This window comes from Anomaloglossus baeobatrachus, chromosome 4 (genome assembly GCF_048569485.1).
Source record: "Anomaloglossus baeobatrachus isolate aAnoBae1 chromosome 4, aAnoBae1.hap1, whole genome shotgun sequence".
Taxonomy (NCBI): Eukaryota; Metazoa; Chordata; class Amphibia; order Anura; family Aromobatidae; genus Anomaloglossus; species Anomaloglossus baeobatrachus.
The window spans coordinates 678565467-678583577 of NC_134356.1; the positions used below are offsets into that span (position 1 = coordinate 678565467).

Consider the following 18111-nt stretch of genomic DNA (forward strand, 5'->3'; position numbering starts at 1 on the left):
ATATGTTCCACCCCCTTCTGTGATTTGTATATTCTCTAGCCCCTCTTGTGATGTATACCCCAGAAGCCCCTCCAGTATGCTCCCAGCGTCTTCTGTGATGTATAGGCCCTAGCCTGTCCTGTGAAGTATATGCCCGAGCCGCTCCTGTGGTGTATTTGCCCACAGCTCCTCCTGTGATGTATGTGCCAGCAGCCCCTTCTGTGGTGTATATGCCCATAGCTCTTTTTGTGTTGTATATGCCCCCAGCCCCTCCTACAATATATATTCAGCAGTCCCATTGTCTCCTATGTGATGTATATGTGCTTGCCTCTCCTGTGATGTATGGGATTTACTAAATTTATTATCACAAACAGTTGACTGCGCTCCAGGTCGAGACAAACTCGGAAAAGCAGTTGTGAGACGCAACATGATCAATATCACCTAATTTCACAGCCGCACCGAAGACAAATAGCTCCATCCCCCACAGTAGGAGGTAATTAATTGATCAAATATCGCAGTCATTTTCAAGTTGATAATTTTGTGCAGCCCCTGAATGATGGTAGAAATATCCAAATGGCCCTTGGCAGAAAAAAAGTTTCTCAACCCTGGCCTAAAGTAACTTTCAGAACAAAGACTTCAAATATGAAGTTGATTTTAATGTTAATTATAAATCTTAATTACTTCTAAAATAGAGCCCACCTCTGCTCTGGTGGTACCCAGACTCCAAGAACATAAGATGGTCATCAAAGTACCAAGTATCCTGGATGTGACCCATAATCTTTTTGTCTTTTGCATGCATGTGATACATGGTCTAGTTGTCAATGTCACGATTCCTTTTGTGTGTCTTGGACGCAGTAGGTGACCTGTACTGCGTATTCCGGGTGTGTTGCGTTTGTAAGAGGGTGCTCGGCCTGTCTGCCACTTCCCTGAAGACAAAGATCGTCATTGAATTATAATAATGTGAACTGTGTTTATGTATGCAATGTGTTTATGCAAAAAGAATGTGTGGCCAGCTAGTGGCCGCGTTAAGTATTGCTCCCTGGTAAAGAGAATAGGTTCTGCCTAGTGACAGGAGGACTTAAGGGTGCTTTACACGCTGCGATATTGGTACCGATATCGCTAGCGAGTGTACCCGCCCTTGTTGGTTGTGCGACACGGGCAAATCGCTGCCCGTGGCGCACAACATTGCTTACATCCGTCACATGGACTTACCTTCCCTGCAACGTCGCTCTGGCCGGCGATCCACCTCCTTTCTAAGGGGGCGGTTCTTGCTGTGTCACAGCGACATCACACGGCAGCCGTCCAATAGCAGAGGAGGGGCGGAGATGAGCGGCCGGAACATGCCGCCCACCTCCTTCCTTCCTCAGTGCTGGTGGATGCAGGTAAGGAGATGTTCATCATTCCTGCGGTGTCACACATAGCGATGTGTGGTGCCGCAGGAACGGCGAACAACATTGTACCTGCAGTAGCAACGATATTAATGAAATGAACGACGTGTCAACGAGCAACGGTTTTTCACATTTTTGCACTCGTTGATCGTCGCTCATTGGTGTCACATGCTGCGATGTCGCTAATGGCATCGGATGTGCGTCACTAACGATGTCGCAGCATGTAAAGCACCCTTTGGGCAGGGAAAAGTTAAGTTCTGTGGGTCACCCACAGGGGGCGGAACCAGCTGCAGGACACAGCCTGACACAATTAGAGTCTAGTCAGTTGAGGAGAAGTAGTTAGAACGCTGTAATAGTGGGTAGTGTAGCAAGAAGAAATGTGCAAGCCCATCAAATACCTCAGGCTGAAGGAAGTGGGTATTTGTGGCATTCGTAATGTGACCCTCAGAGTCAAACCGGGAACAGAGCATGCGGGAAGTACTCTAATTGGGGACATGTTGAGAGTCATCTCCGTTCCAAAGTCGTGAGTACCAGGCCCGAACTCTAGAGTGGTTCCCCAGTCATTGGACTGACTCCAACGGTACTAGTCTTCAAGTGAAAGCTTGGCATAGACCTGGGTGAACAGTTGGGCATGGCGAATGCAGTAGACAAACTTTTTCCAACTGTTATACAGAACCATGACCATGGCCATGCAGAACTCTATGACTTTTTTGTGTGAAACCTTTGTGCCAGGCAGTAAGGAGGAGGACATACAAATAGCAACAGTAGTACCAGGAAAGATGGCCAAGGAATGATGGACAGTAAAAACTGTGCCTTAACCCCTTCACCCCCAGGCGATTTTCCGTTTTTCCGTTTTGTTTTTTTTCCTCCATTTCTTCCGTGATCGTAACGTTTTTACTATTCCGACAATCTTGCCATATGAGGGCTTGTTTTTTGCGGGACGAGTTGTACTTTTAAATGAAACCATAAGTTTTACCATAGGGTGTATTGTAAAACAGCAAAAAAATTTCAAGTGCAGAAAAACTGCAAAAAAATGTGATCGCACAATAGTTTTTGGGATATTTTATTCACTGTAGTCACTCTATGATAAAACTGATCTGTTGGTGTGATGTCTCAGGTCGGTGTGAGTTTGTAGACACCAAACATGTATAGGTTTACTTTTATCTAAGGGATTAAAAAAAATTCACACGTTTGTCCAAAAAAAGTGGCAAACTTTTTGCGCCATTTTCTGAAACTCGAATTGTTCTCAATTTTCGGGATCTATATTTCATTGATGACTTATTTTTTGCATCTTGAGCTGACATTTTTAATGGTACCATTTTTGTGCAGATGCTACGTTTTTATCGCCTGTTATTGCATTTTGCGTAAAATTTGCCGCCACCAAAAATGTAATTTTGCCATTCAGAATTTTTTTGCCGCTACGCTGTTTACTAATCGGATTAATTGATTTTATATTTTGCTAGATCAGGCGTTTCAGAACGCGGCAATACTAAATATGTGTATATTTTTAATTTTTTTAACCCTTTAGTTTTCAATGGGACAAATGGGTAGTGATTTGAACTTTTAGTTTGTTTTTTTTACATTTTTTAAAACGTCTTTTTCAACTTTTTTTTTTTTATTTTACTACCGTAGGTCCCCTAGGGGACTATAATGATCAGCAGTCTGATCGCTCTTCCATTTCTCCAGATCACAGCTACACAGCTGAGATCTGGAGAAAAGCTGCTTTACTCTGACACACGGCAGTCTCCCGGCAGTGGGAGAAAGTGTCTCATGATAGCTACAGGAGTCATCACATGTGCTACCATGCAAACACCGGAAGTCATGTGATCACATCACATGACTTACGATGGGGGTGGGTAAGTTATCCTTATGGGGGTGGGTAAGTTATCCTTATGGCAGTGCACTGATACATCTCGCTGTCAGAATTTGACAGCGAGATGTAAGAAGTTAATAGGCGTGGGTGGAATGTGATTCCACTCGCGCCTGGCAGGCACACGTCAGCTACTGAAATCAGCTGATATGTGCGTGGATCGCCACGGACAGCTCACGGCAGCCCGCAGTGATTAACCTCACACGATCCATGATGTACCCAGTACGTCATGGGTCGTGAAGAGGTTTTTAAAAATGAATGTATTGTAAAAGACTTGTTGAAGTATTGTGCCCACCATGACGATGTGTTGGAAGTATTGTGCGCAATGTTGAGTAAAAGTCTGTTGCAAATAAAATCATTATTTGTGTCTGGTCAGCACGAGTGCCAAAACACAGGCATGGCTTGCACACACAAGGACCACACACCCAGAGAACATCACTATGACCCATCCATCTCCCCTTGCTTTTTGTAAGTGGCTGGGACATGGACTAAAGAAAGAGGACTGCCAAGGTGCCCCTCGGACGTGACTACTGCCCTGCGCCATCCCCACAAGCTGTCAGTTTGCTGATTGACATCTCAGTTGTCCCATCTAGTGTAGCTCAGCCTTTTTATATTTTCAGTGACAGCTCAGCCATCCAGTCTGAGACTTGAAGATTCTGGCTTTTCTAGGTGTACTCTGTTTGGTCTGATTGCCCAGCTACCTAGCTGAGCAGTCAGTCTCAGAACACTACCAGTCTTACCCTTCTGTTCAGTGGTGCTTATTGCGTATTCTGACCCCGGACCATGACCTGTCATTTTTCTCTGTCTATTCCCTTAACCTTTACATACTCTCTTGCTACCTAACCCTTGAACATTTGTCTATTCTGTCTCTTGATTTGTCTGTGTAGTGACTAGTGTGGCGCCCCTGCGGCTACAGGCAGCACAGGGTACTGCACCTCACCCAAGGTGCAATATTCTTCTCGGATATGGAGGAGGTCGTCACCGGTGACCACCACCAAAACACTCATTCAACACATAACACGGGAGCTCTTCCACTGGGACTGGGCTAGGGTAGTTGCTGGGGTGGCCATCATGAGGTATAGGACCTCTTGCCCACTAGTTTAGCAACCCGGGAGGCGGGGCTTCCACAGGGGGACATCTGACACTGAGTTTCAGTTTCACACAGACCGACAGGAAGAGGCAGATGATTAAGAACGCTCCAGTGTTCGAAACGCGTCTTTCTTGTTGATTGCTGGACTTTTTTATGGAATTTTAAATTTTGTTAAAATAAAGGCGAAGTTTTATTTTTACAAAGACATGGATGCTGGAGTTTTTCCTTTAGTCAGGAAGTGACAGTCCCCAGGAGAGAGAAGGAAGGAGCAGAGCTCCAGAGGTCCTGGGGACGGGCGACTTGAGGAATTTGTCCCAGGACCAGGAGTGAGTACTCAAGCAATGAGCACCAAACAGCATCGGAGTGAGGTCGGACTCAGGAACAAGTAAGCAAGGACACAGAGAGTTCAGGGCCCGTGGTGTGGAGATGGAGGCTCGACCCAGGTTCTTAGGCAAGAAGAGGGATCCCAGGGTTCGCGGAGAGTGCAGAAGGAACCCATGACCCGTTCCACGGCCTAGGAGCTGTGGTGGAGGGAAGCCATCGAAAGATGATGTACAGAAGGATACACTGGCCTTGACCTCTAAAGTATCAGGGATCAGCTTAAGCCCATCACAGCGTAGCCCGGCACTCCAACGGCAGCGTGTTTACAGTGAGTAAAAGAACTTGAACTGCACTCTCTATGTCGTCCCACAACTGCCGGCGCTCGCACCTTTGCCCCCTTCTGCCATAGACGACTACTACCACCATCATCCTCCCTGGGGCCTAGCTCTACCTGTGGAGAGCTGTAACACCGATCTGCGTCACCATCTGCCCCAGAGAAGAAGTTCCGCAGCAGCTAATATTGGCCACACACCACAGGTGGCATAACAAACTACTCCCATCATCCCCATCCTCAGCTTTATTGACACCACTGAGGTCACAGAATCGGACAAGGGCACTGCGGCAACCCAGGAGAAGAACCGTGGCCTGGTAACGAGTAAGCGTGGGCGTGTCATTAGCATCACAGTCAAGAGAAGTCAGTTGGTCAAAAAAGAATGTACTTCAATGACAGCTCCAGAGAGAGACTTCATCATCTCAATGTAAAGAGTGGACTTGAGCAATCACTGAACAGAAATTCAGAACTGAAGTTCTCCATTAAAAATAGATTTACTGTAATATACCAGCAGGGGGAGCCAGAACTCCTGGTATACGCAAGGTGGTGATGAATCCACTAGGTGTCACTAGCTACATCTGTGGATCCGTTGGGGAAAGTTGTGCAAGCCAAAGTCAGAGCCAGGAGATCACGCAGTATCAGGGAGGAGGCGGAGTCAGGGTCAAGGGAGAGTCAGGTCAGAAGCTGAGAGGTATCGTCAGAGACCGGATAGAAACTATACCGGAGTAAGTAACAAGCTGAGGTCGGGCGTCGGGAGAGTGGGTAGTAGTGGGGGAACACAGAGAAGGAACAACAGAGAAGGGGCCAGATAGGGAAGATGGGAGTCAGGTAATACGGCCACAATCAGGAGGACGGGAGTCAGGGAGGATGGACGAAATAAGGAGGCTGAGAGTCAGGGAGGGCAGACAAGGTTGACGGGCAGGATCAGGCAAACGAACGAGGACCAGCGAACACACTGCAGAGTAGAACTATAACTGGCACCGATGTGATGGAAATGACACCATGATAAGGTCCCGTGATCCTGGAAATGAGGCACAAAGGGATAGGCTCCTCCCACTGGCCACGCTCCAGAAAACATCGACCACCTGAACAGGCACCAAATGACAACTCTGCAACAGCAGAGATAAACATGAATCATGACATTTATTATAAATAATATCTATAGCGTTCTTATGATCTTTCCTAAAAGACATATTACTATGAAGAAATAAGTTTATCATGACTAAAAAATTAATAATTTTTTTTAGTACAGTGGTACCTCGCATAACGAGTAACCCTCTTAACGAGAATTTTGCTTAACAAACAAAGCTTTCTGTAAATTTGTAACCCGGTTTACGAGAAAGCTTTGCTGTGCGAGCGAAATTCTCACCGCACACACTTCCGGTTTCGTCCATCCACCACACTCTGACCCGCACTTGCAGTCCACACAAACACACACATGTACGCACAAACACACACAAACATACACGCATGCACGCACATACAGTATTATGCTCACCTTACCTTCCGTTCCACCGCCGGTCTCATGGTTCTTGTAGTTCCCGGGTACATCGCAACGTCCTCGCGGCGAACTACAAGACCCAGGAGGCCTGCGATGGAACGGAAGGTAAGGTGAGCATATAATATAACATAATATGTTTACCTTTCGTTTCATCGCCGGCCTCCTGGGTCCTGTAGTGCGCCGCTCCGCTCCAGTCCACGCTGTGTATCTGCATCCATAGCGACGAGGGAGGAACTTCCTGTCATCGCTAATGAAAGGCAGAGCGCTAGCCAATCAGAGGCAAGTGGCTCTGCCTTTGACGTCAGCGCTCTGGCCCCGTACCAGAGAACAGCAAGTCCTAGGAGACCGGTGATGGAACGGAAGGTAAGGTGAGCATAATATGTGCGTGGGCGTGCATGCTTGGGTGTTTGTGCAATTGTGGAATGATAGAATAGGGGACCAGGATGGGACATTTTAGAAGTTGTGGAACGGATCGTCAGCATTGCAATGATTTCCTATGGGAAATCTTGCTTTGCTGAACGAGTACCTTGATTAACAAGCACAGTCCCAGAACGGATTGTTCTCGTTAAGCAAGGTTCCACTGTATTTAACTCAATTTTTTGTTTTAGGTGAATCTGAATCTTGAGAGATTTACTTTTCTCAAATTTGACAAAATGACAGCCATCCGGCTCCGATTTTGCTGGATTTTAAAGGGCTTGTAAGGGGTTGAAAATGTATAAGTTTAATAATATATAAGTATACTCATCTCACTATGACTCTAATCTGTCCAGCCATTCTATGGTCTACTGCGTTCTGGCAACTTTGGCCCTGACTGCTTGAAAAAGCCCCAAACATACTGAAGTTACGTAAGGCATTGTCAAAGGTGGAGGGTTCAAGGAAGCCAGGACAAGGAATATCGAACCGATGTGGAAGCCTGAAGCCTAAAATAGAGTGAGGAAGAGCTGCACAGGTAGACATCTCAGAGTCAGGGAGAGGCGAGGACTCTTTAATTTTGCTTTTAATCCTTTGTTTATTATGCTCTGAGGTCTTAATAAACCTTCTAGAATAATAAAACATCCCTGATTCACAGTAACTAAATTTGATGAGAACCAAATTTTCTAATCAAATTTTAGCGGATCGGCCAAATTGAATTTCAATAGATTCGCTCATATTTTCTATTGACTTTGCGCAACTTTCTCGTATGTATTCTCAAGAGGCACAATGGAAATATCTTATCTGAACTTCTTTTGTCCAAAACTTATCCTTACTTTAATTTTTGTGTATAAACAAAGTGAATTCTGTGTGGTCCTCTAATATTATGGATGGTGTTGAAGCTTCTGTAAGACAATTCATTTTCCTATCTCCTTAAACACTAGAAGTCCCAGAGAGGGGTCATTTAACATTTCTACTATTGGAAACCTATGGAGCTCGAAATTTCTTGGACTTCTAGTGTTAAGTTAGTTTGAGGACATCCTATCAGTTTTCCTTCCCTCCTTCCTTGTGTTTTTTTCCAACAACATCTCATTGTGAGGAGTATACCCAAGTTTAGGGACATTCCACCCATGCTTTGCAGATAATACACACAGAGCTCATCTACATAGTAATAGCACTTTAATTGGATTTGGCAGGTACACAGAAGAGGGAGTAAGGATAATTTAAGCAAATGGTCCCAAAAAAAAATCTAGAACAGGTCTCATCAATGCTTTGACAAAAATGTGAGTCAATGTAATCTCCCCAGGGATCAGGGCTGAATATGTTTAAGTGCTCCATTATCAAGACACAGAGACACCTTCTTGAGTGTTGCCAGGGTGTCTACGGCCATCAGAGAAAATATTGTGAAGCTCCGTCCACCCTCTTATTATTCAAAATACTTGGACTTCCAGTTTTATCCATTGTGAGCTTTGTTATCCTTACACATATTCTGTATAATACCATCATTGGATCCAAAAACATTTCCGAATGGTGTTATTGTATTGTCTATGAGACCTTTACAGCTCAATATTGTGTTGGAGCCTTGGCCCATTGGAGGTCATCATGCTTTTGGACCAGTTTGACACTCATTTAATGCCTTTCCTACAAGATGTTTTACTAAGTTGAGGAAAAATAAAGTTAATAGTGTTTTGGCCAACTCTCCAGCTTACTTTCTCAAGAGTCTAATAAAACTATTTGCATCGCTGGATCTCGCTGAGTGCAGCATTGATCCGGCAGCACTGACGAGAGTTGTCTTTGCTACCCGGCGCCTGTGAATGGCTGCAATTTATTGCTATTCACAGTCGCCAGAGCTGCATCCGGGCAACGTGAACTACAATGGAGGAGAATTATGGGAACACTTTTGATAATAAATTGGTGAATAAGGGATAATGTGGGGGAGTCTTTATGCTCTAACCCCTGGGCTTGATGCCAGCTGACCTGACACAGCTGACATCATCCCCCAAAATATTACCTTGATTGCCATCGCACCAGGACAATCGAGAGGAGCTGGGCAAAGCTCCAAAATTGTCTTATCTATTGTGATTTGCCAGTTTTGTGGTGACTGTGAGCTGCTATTTTTAGATTGGAAGGGGCCAAATAATCATGGACCTATACGGCCTGATAGTATCAGCCTCCTGCTATCTGCTTTACCTTAGCTGTTTATCAAAAATAGGGCAAAGCTCAAATTATTGTTTTTTGTTGTTTTTTTTTTTTTAATATTTATTTATTTAGTCCCCAGCAGTGACATGGGAGTCAAATGCATCCAGGTTTCTTCCCCATGCTGTTTCTATATATTTCAGTGATTTTCCTGCCTCCCCAGTCCTCCAATTAGGTTCTTCTGGAAAAATGTTCAAGTTCTCCACTGAATTCCATTTACTCAGTACTAGAGTCACGCCCGTCCGAGCATCCAATGTGCTCAATTTGAGTACCAAGCACTCGAGTATTTTAGCTTTCACTCATCACTATTACTAAGGTTAGGTGCAGACGACCTTTTGTTTTCATCCGAATGTGAGCAAAGTGTGATCTGATTTTCCCGAATGTGAAAAAAATGATTTATGTTCTCCATCGTGTCAGTCCATGAAAATCAGACCACACTCAAATCCGAGTACGGTCTAATTTAATTTTTTCACAGACTGACTGATTCTCATGGACGAATGCGATCTGATTTATGAAAACGATTCAAGCATGCTGCAATTTGTTCCTAGGAGAGACTCAGTCCATGGAAAAAAAATCGGTCTTGTATAAGGCCCCACAGAATAACATTGGACTGAGTATGATCTGTTGTTTTTTTGGATCACACTCAGACGACAAATATGGTTGCCAGTACGAGCCATAAAGAAGAGTTTTCTCGGAAAAGGCAAAGTTTGTGAGCTCCAAGTTCTCCTCCTTTTTGGTGTCTCACAACACTTGTTTTGAGACTTTGGTGTCTTTCAGTTCCCCAGAGGTCTTCAAAAGATTCCACACTTATTTCAGGATGTTTTTGTACAGATACCAATGTACAGAACATTTCAGTTCAAGCATCTCAAGCAACAATTACAATAAAATGCCTCATTGTCAACATTGTCTGTGGCTCAGTTAATGGAAACCTTCTCTTTGAGGACTGTGTCTACAGTGACTTGTTTTGTTCTGTTCTTGTTTTACCCTAAACAGCCCAGAATGAGAATTCCTTTGGCCATAAGCTAAATGGACAATAGATGCACTTTGCATATATTGTGTTCTGGATAAATTGAAATAAAGTAAAAAGTCAATGCGTTCAAAAGGCGTCTAATGAGATTGGATACCCAGGTAAGCCTCTTATAGGACAATGTATCCCCATGTACTCCATTCTTGAACTTTCAGTAGAACACTTTAAATGACTTCATCTAGACCCTAGGAGGACATGGGGACATCAAAGTGTCCATCAAAGTGTTGAGTTGGAAACACCAAAATAATGGAAGAGGCTTTCCCGAGACCACGCTACACATCACAATAAAAAGGTGAAACTATCTCCATAATTTGAGGTTTCTTGTTAATTTCACACTAGACTATCGGAAATACTCAACTCTTCATCTTCCAGACACAGAGGGTCCTCATTGGAGAAGTAATGTTCTTAGTGAAGGTTCTAATGTCCTTAATGAAGGTTCTAATGTCCTTAATGAAGGTTCTAATGTCCTTAATGAAGGTTGTAATGTCCTTAGTGAAAGTTCTAATGTACTTAGTAAAGGTTCTAATATCCTTAGTGACAGTTCTAATGTCCATAGTGAAGGTTCTATTGTACTTAGTGAAGGTTCTAATGTCCTTAGTGAAGACTCTAATGTCCTCAGTGAAGATTCCAATGTCCTTAGTGAAGGATCTAAAGTCCTTAGTAGAGTTGAGCGATGTTCGATGTCCGAGGTTCGCCAATTTCATGTTCAAGTGATTTTGAGGGGTGCTCGAGATCGAACTCGAACGCGAGCTTTTTGCTAAAAGCTCGATAGCTCGAGTTACGTTCGAGAACGGTTCGATCAGCAAAAAGCCTAGCTAGTTACTAGCTGGCTTTTCACTGTAATAGTGTGAGTCACTGTGATTCGCACTATTATCAAATTTCAGCGTATAGTGTGCGGGGGGGGGGGGGGGCGCAGTTTAGATCTGTGCTTCAGAGAGAATGCCGATCGCCATTTTTTATTTTTTCCTAAGCGCGCGTGCAGTGGGGCGGGCCAGGATGTCAGCCAATCACAGACACACACACAGCTAAGTGAACTTTTTGCCAGACAAGCAAGGGCATGTGTGATAGGCTGTGAATGTCACATGTCCTTGCCTTATAAATACGGCCATTTTCCATCACGTGCCGCCATTATCTGCTTTCTGCGTGTGGGTGACAGTCACACTCCTGGCGCCGCTCCTGCTGTGTATGCTCTACACACAGCGCTCTACAGATTAGGGACTGCAGTTTTTTTCAGCCCTTTTTTGGGGCTGATTTCCAGGTGCTCAGAGCCATAGGTGAAAGTCAGGTACGTGGAAGCGCTGTATACAGCTTCAGATAACAGCGTCTGTGTACCCAAGCTCAGGGAATTCCTTACTGCATTTCACCATTAGGAGGGATAGAAAGTGAGGCTTTCTTTCCTGTCCACTGACCCAGAGAACCCGGCCACTGTACCCACCTGCCCACTTTTGCCACACAATTTTATTTGCCCAAAGAGCTGACACTTTTGCTGCCATCCTAAAAGTGTCTGGAATAGTAACTTAGTTTTCCTTTCCTGTCAACTGACCCACAAAACCCGGGCACTGTACCCACCTGCATTTTTTGGAACGCTATTTTATTTGCCCAAAGAGCTGACACTTTTTCTGCCATCCTAAAAGTGTCTGGAATACAAAGTTACTGTACCCACCTGCCCACTTTTGCCACGCTATTTTGATAGCAAACAGTGCTGAAACTTAGTGGCATCCACAAAGTGTCTGCTATAGTAACTTAGTGTCCCACTAATGCCAAGCAAGTCCCACCACCTCTGCATTCTACCCTCCTGCCCATTTTGAATATAACTACTGTAATACTGCCCCCTATGCACAAAAATATAACTACTATAATGCTGCTCCTATGTACAAGAATATAACTACTATAATACTGCCCCTATGTACAAGAATATAACTACTATAATACTGCCCCCTATGTACAATAATATAACTACTATAATACTGCTCCTATGTACAAGAATATAACTACTATAATACTGCTCCTATGTACAAGAATATAACTACTATAATACTGCCCCCTATGTACAAGAATATAACTACTATAATACTGCCCCTATGTACAAGAATATAACTACTATAATACTGCCCCTATGTACAAGAATATATCTACTATAATACTGCTCCTACAGTTAGGTCCAGAAATATTTGGACAGTGACACAATTTTGGCGAGTTGGGCTCTGCATGCCACCACATTGGATTTGAAATGAAATCTCTACAACAGAATTCAAGTGCAGATTGTAACGTTTAATTTGAAGGTTTGAACAAAAATATCTGATAGAAATTGTAGGAATTGTCACATTTCTTTACAAACACTCCACATTTTAGGAGGTCAAAAGTAATTGGACAAATAAACCAAACCCAAACAAAATATTTTTATTTTCAATATTTTGTTGCGAATCCTTTGGAGGCAATCACTGCCTTAAGTCTGGAACCCATGGACATCACCAAACGCTGGGTTTCCTCCTTCTTAATGCTTTGCCAGGCCTTTACAGCCGCAGCCTTCAGGTCTTGCTTGTTTGTGGGTCTTTCCGTCTTAAGTCTGGATTTGAGCAAGTGAAATGCATGCTCAATTGGGTTAAGATCTGGTGATTGACTTGGCCATTGCAGAATGTTCCACTTTTTTGCACTCATGAACTCCTGGGTAGCTTTGGCTGTATGCTTGGGGTCATTGTCCATCTGTACTATGAAGCGCCGTCCGATCAACTTTGACTGAATCTGGGCTGAAAGTATATCCCGGTACACTTCAGAATTCATCCGGCTACTCTTGTCTGCTGTTATGTCATCAATAAACACAAGTGACCCAGTGCCATTGAAAGCCATGCATGCCCATGCCATCACGTTGCCTCCACCATGTTTTACAGAGGATGTGGTGTGCCTTGGATTATGTGCCGTTCCCTTTCTTCTCCACACTTTTTTCTTCCCATCATTCTGGTACAGGTTGATCTTTGTCTCATCTGTCCATGGAATACTTTTCCAGAACTGAGCTGGCTTCATGAGGTGTTTTTCAGCAAATGTAACTCTGGCCTGTCTATTTTTGGAATTGATGAATGGTTTGCATCTAGATGTGAACCCTTTGTATTTACTTTCATGGAGTCTTCTCTTTACTGTTGACTTAGAGACAGATACACCTACTTCACTGAGAGTGTTCTGGACTTCAGTTGATGTTGTGAACGGGTTCTTCTTCACCAAAGAAAGTATGCGGCGATCATCCACCACTGTTGTCATCCGTGGACGCCCAGGCCTTTTTGAGTTCCCAAGCTCACCAGTCAATTCCTTTTTTCTCAGAATGTACCCAACTGTTGATTTTGCTACTCCAAGCATGTCTGCTATCTCTCTGATGGATTTTTTCTTTTTTTTCAGCCTCAGGATGTTCTGCTTCACCTCAATTGAGAGTTCCTTAGACCGCATGTTGTCTGGTCACAGCAACAGCTTCCAAATGCAAAACCACACACCTGCAATCAACCCCAGACCTTTTAACTACTTCATTGTTTACAGGTTAACGAGGGAGACGCCTTCAGAGTTAATTGCAGCCCTTAGAGTCCCTTGTCCAATTACTTTTGGTCCCTTGAAAAAGAGGAGGCTATGCATTACAGAGCTATGATTCCTAAACCCTTTCTCTGATTTGGATGTGAAAACTCTCATATTGCAGCTGGGAGTGTGCACTTTCAGCCCATATTATATATATAATTGTATTTCTGAACATGTTTTTGTAAACAGCTAAAATATCAAAACTTGTGTCACTGTCCAAATATTTCTGGACCTAACTGTATGTACAAGAATATAACTACTATAATACTGTCCCTATGTACAAGAATATAACTGCTATAATACTGCCCCCTATGTACAAGGATATAACTACTATAATACTGTCCCTATGCACAAGAATATAACTACTATAATACTGCTCCTATGTACAAGAATATAACTACTATAATACTGCCCCCTATATACAAGAATATAACTACTATAATACTGCCCCTATGTACAAGAATATAACTGCTATAATACTGCCCGCTATGTACAAGAATATAACTGCTATAATACTGCCCCTATGTACAAGAATATAACTGCTATAATACTGCTCCTATGTACAAGAATATAACTACTATAATACTGCCCCTATGTACAAGAATATAGCTACTATAATACTGCCCCTTTGTACAAGAATATAACTACTATAATACTGCCCCTATGTACAAGAATATAACTACTATAATACTGCCGCTATATACAAGAATATAACTACTATAATACTGCCCCTATGTACAAGAATATAACTACTATAATACTGCCCCTATGTACAAGAATATAACTACTATAATACTGCCCCTATGTACAAGAATATAACTACTATAATACTGCCCCTATGTAGAAGAATATAACTACTATAATACTGCTCCTATGTACAAGAATATAACTACTTTATTTTGTATGGTAAAACTTCTCACATTTACTCTCCTGGACCCATCAGACAGACCAAGTTAGTTCTCGGGCCTCATTAGACAGATGAAGGTGAAAATGCAGCTTTTGCTTTGAAATCCTTAATATAATGCACATATTTCAGTTTTCTTGTTTCTTTCTTGAAGAACCCAGTGTAACATCACACAACGAGTCAATTCTTTTATACTGTAACTCTGCTGTAGATGTGGAAAGGTCAGTGCAGAATATCATCTGGTATATAGGAAAACTGACTCCTCAGCAATGGGTGACGGGGAAAGGGGGATGGGGGGAGGAGCTCAGGAGTGGAGCCCACCTTACAGTGTGTGCTGCTCTGGAACTATTTGCTCTTTTTTTTAGTTCTTAAAGAAACCACCCATCAGTACTTCAGGCATTGGTGGTTCAGTGGTAGAATTCTCGCCTGCCACGCGGGAGGCCCGGGTTCGATTCCCGGCCAATGCAAGAAGGCTTTTTCCTTTTTTCTTTTTAAACTTTTTAAACTTAACACATAATCAGGACAAAAGCAAATATTATTTAATTATCTCTTTTTTAGCTTTCCTTATTAATTCAGCTATCATCAGTTACTGTATCATCATAATCTAGGTGTACTGTTCTTACGGTATCTTTCCTCTACGAAGCGATGGCCAAATTTTTCCTTTTTGTTTTATTTCATTTTCCCTTCTCGTTTTACAAAATCAATATTTTTTATTATTTTTCTGTCTTAGCTGCATGAGGACTTATATTTTGCAGTAGGAGACTTTGTCATGTTGTGTACTGTGTAAAAGTAGGGAAAGATTCATCTAACTAGTGATGGGCATACCCGGACTGCAAAAGTCTGGGTCCACACGGCTTCAAGCTTACCCGAGTGCCGGGCCAGGGATTCAGGGATTCAGTTCCAGGACTCAGGAAATAACAAAAAAATAGAGCAAGTGCTTCAAACTCCGGCGTGACTGTAACTGCTCCCGCTGCAGCTCATTCACTTCCGGGGTTGCTCATTACCTTCACTGCATATCCACTACTTTCCCCACCCAAAGACCGTCCTGGCATCTCTAATTAGTTGCAGTCACACAGGCTGGTAACGCATCTGACTGCAACCAATCACAGGGGCTGTCTGCGGATCACTATCATGGTGTAAAAATAAATAAATAAAACATTTGGCATAGGGTCTCCCCCATATTTTGATATCAGGACAGGTAAAGCATACGGCTAGAGGCTGCAGCCCCCAGCCATGCACTTTTCTTAGCTGTGTATCAAAATAGGAAAAACCACATGCAGCTTTTTGTAAAATTTTAATTATTTAAATAAATAATTTTAAAAAATCAGCGTGCAGTCCTCCCCAATTTTGATACCCAACCATGATAAAGCCCAACAGATGGGGACTGGTATTCTCAGGTTGGGGAGACCCAAGCTTTTTGGGCCACCCCCAGCCTAGAAATAGCAGCTTGCAGCTGCCCGGGATTGTCACATCTAATAGGTGCAACAATCCCAGCACTTTTCCCAGCTCATCCCGATTGCCCTAGTGCAGTGGTAATCGGGGATATAAGGGGTTAATGTCAGCTCGCAGCTGCCACTAGATTAGTAACGGGAGGCGTCTATGAGACCACCCCATTATTAATCCGTAATGAAAAAATATATAAAAAACACCATAAAATCCTTTATTTGAAATAAAAGACAAAAAAGCACCCCCTTTCACCACTTTTTTAATCCCCAAAACAGCTCTGCAGGTCGTACATAATCAACACGAGGTCCCACGATGATCCCAGCTCTGCTACATGTCTGAATTCACACCGAGCATCCATAGAACATGACCGCTTGCTGTGAGGTTCAGGCAGAGAATTATTATTATTATTTATTTATAGAGCACCATTAATTCCATGGTGCTGTACATGAGAAGGGGTTACATACAGAATACATATACAAGTTACAGTAGACAGGCTAGTACAGAGGGAAGAGGGCCCTGCCCTTGCGGGCTTACATTCTATAGGATTTTGGAGAGGAGACAGTAGGTGGGGTGTAGGTCGGGCGGCAGCTCCGCACGGTGGTCGGGCGGCAGCTCCGCATAGTGTTCGGGAGGCAGCTCCGCACGGTGGTTGGGCGGCAGCTCCGCATGGTGGTCGGGAGGCAGCTCCGCACGGTGGTTGGGCGGCAGCTCCGCATGGTGGTCGGGCGGCAGCTCCGCACGGTGGTCAGGCGGCAGTTCGGCATGGTGGTGAAGCAGTGAGGTCATTGTAGATTATAGACATTTTCTGAAAAGAGAGCATGGTGTTATTTATTGTAATAGATAGATCAGGTAGAGGGTGTAGGTGAGATGGAGGAAAGATGATTAGTTCAGTTTTGGCCACATTGAGCTTTAGGGAGCGAGAGGTGAAAAAGGAGGATATGGCCGATAGACACTCCGGGATTCTGGACAGCAGAGATGTGACATCTGGGCCAGAGAGGTAGATCTGAGTGTCATCGGCATATAGGAGGTACTGGAAGCCATGGGACTTTATGAGTTGTCCCAGGCCAAATCTATAGATAGAAAAAAGTAAGGGTCCCAGGACAGAGCCTTGAGGGATGCCACACGATCACTCAGGTGATATGCGGTCATAGCTGGAGGACTATGGGAGCCTCCAATCACAGACGCCAAGACTGCCAGTGGGCGGTGAAAGCAGTGCATATAGATTAGCAATAATGAGTGGCCCCAGAAGCAGTTACAGCCATGCCAGAAATTTGGTAAGTATTAAGGACTTGCTCCTATCTCCCTTACCTTTCTATCACCATTTTTAATCACTGGATTCTGGTCCCTATAGACTTATATAGGGACCAGCCAGATAACCGGGACCAATCCAAGGCTGGAACCGGGATTTTTTCTAAACCTGGTTAGACCTGTTGGTCCCGGGTATCTGCGAGTCTGCCCATCACTAATTCTTAGTGAGGTTGAATTGATGTAAGGATCCTCTTTCTTTGTCATTGGATTTCTTTTGTATCTCTGAGTTTTACATAAAATTGTCATCATAATTATTATTATTATTATTATTTATTATTATAGGGCCATCAATTCCATGGCGCTTTACATGTGAAAGGGGTATACATAATAGGGACAAGTACAATAATCATAAACAGTACAAGGCACAGACTGGTGCAGGAGGAGAGAGGTCCCTGCCCGCGAGGGCTCACAGTCTACAAGGGATAGGTGAGGATACAGTAGGTGACCATAATCAATGGTCATTCCTCCGTGTTGTGAATATAACACCTACAGAACTCTGGTGCCAAGTTGGCCTCAGACATCTTAGCGGCATGACCCTGTTACACCTTTCATCTGAGGCCAAGTTGGCACCTTAAACAACAGACAGTGTGACATCATGACTGGGCTTTGTGGCAACATGTCATTATATCATGTTGTAAATCATGATGTTTGAAGCTTGTGTGGCGCCACTGAGGCTTCAGTCGCCACAGGGTACTGCAGCTCATTTAAGCTGCAGTATTTATCTTGGGTAAGGAGGGGGTTAATCACCCCCCTATTTACCCTAATCCAGTCCCCAGTGTTTCCC

At 43.6% G+C, this 18111-nt stretch overlaps 1 non-coding gene across 1 annotated transcript; it reads left to right on the plus strand.

The window, feature by feature from the left end:
- Window positions 1-14969: 14969 nt before the first annotated feature.
- On the plus strand, window positions 14970-15040 carry TRNAG-GCC (transfer RNA glycine (anticodon GCC)). Its single transcript has one exon. It is a non-coding gene; the product is annotated as a tRNA-Gly (tRNA).
- Window positions 15041-18111: the final 3071 nt, after the last annotated feature.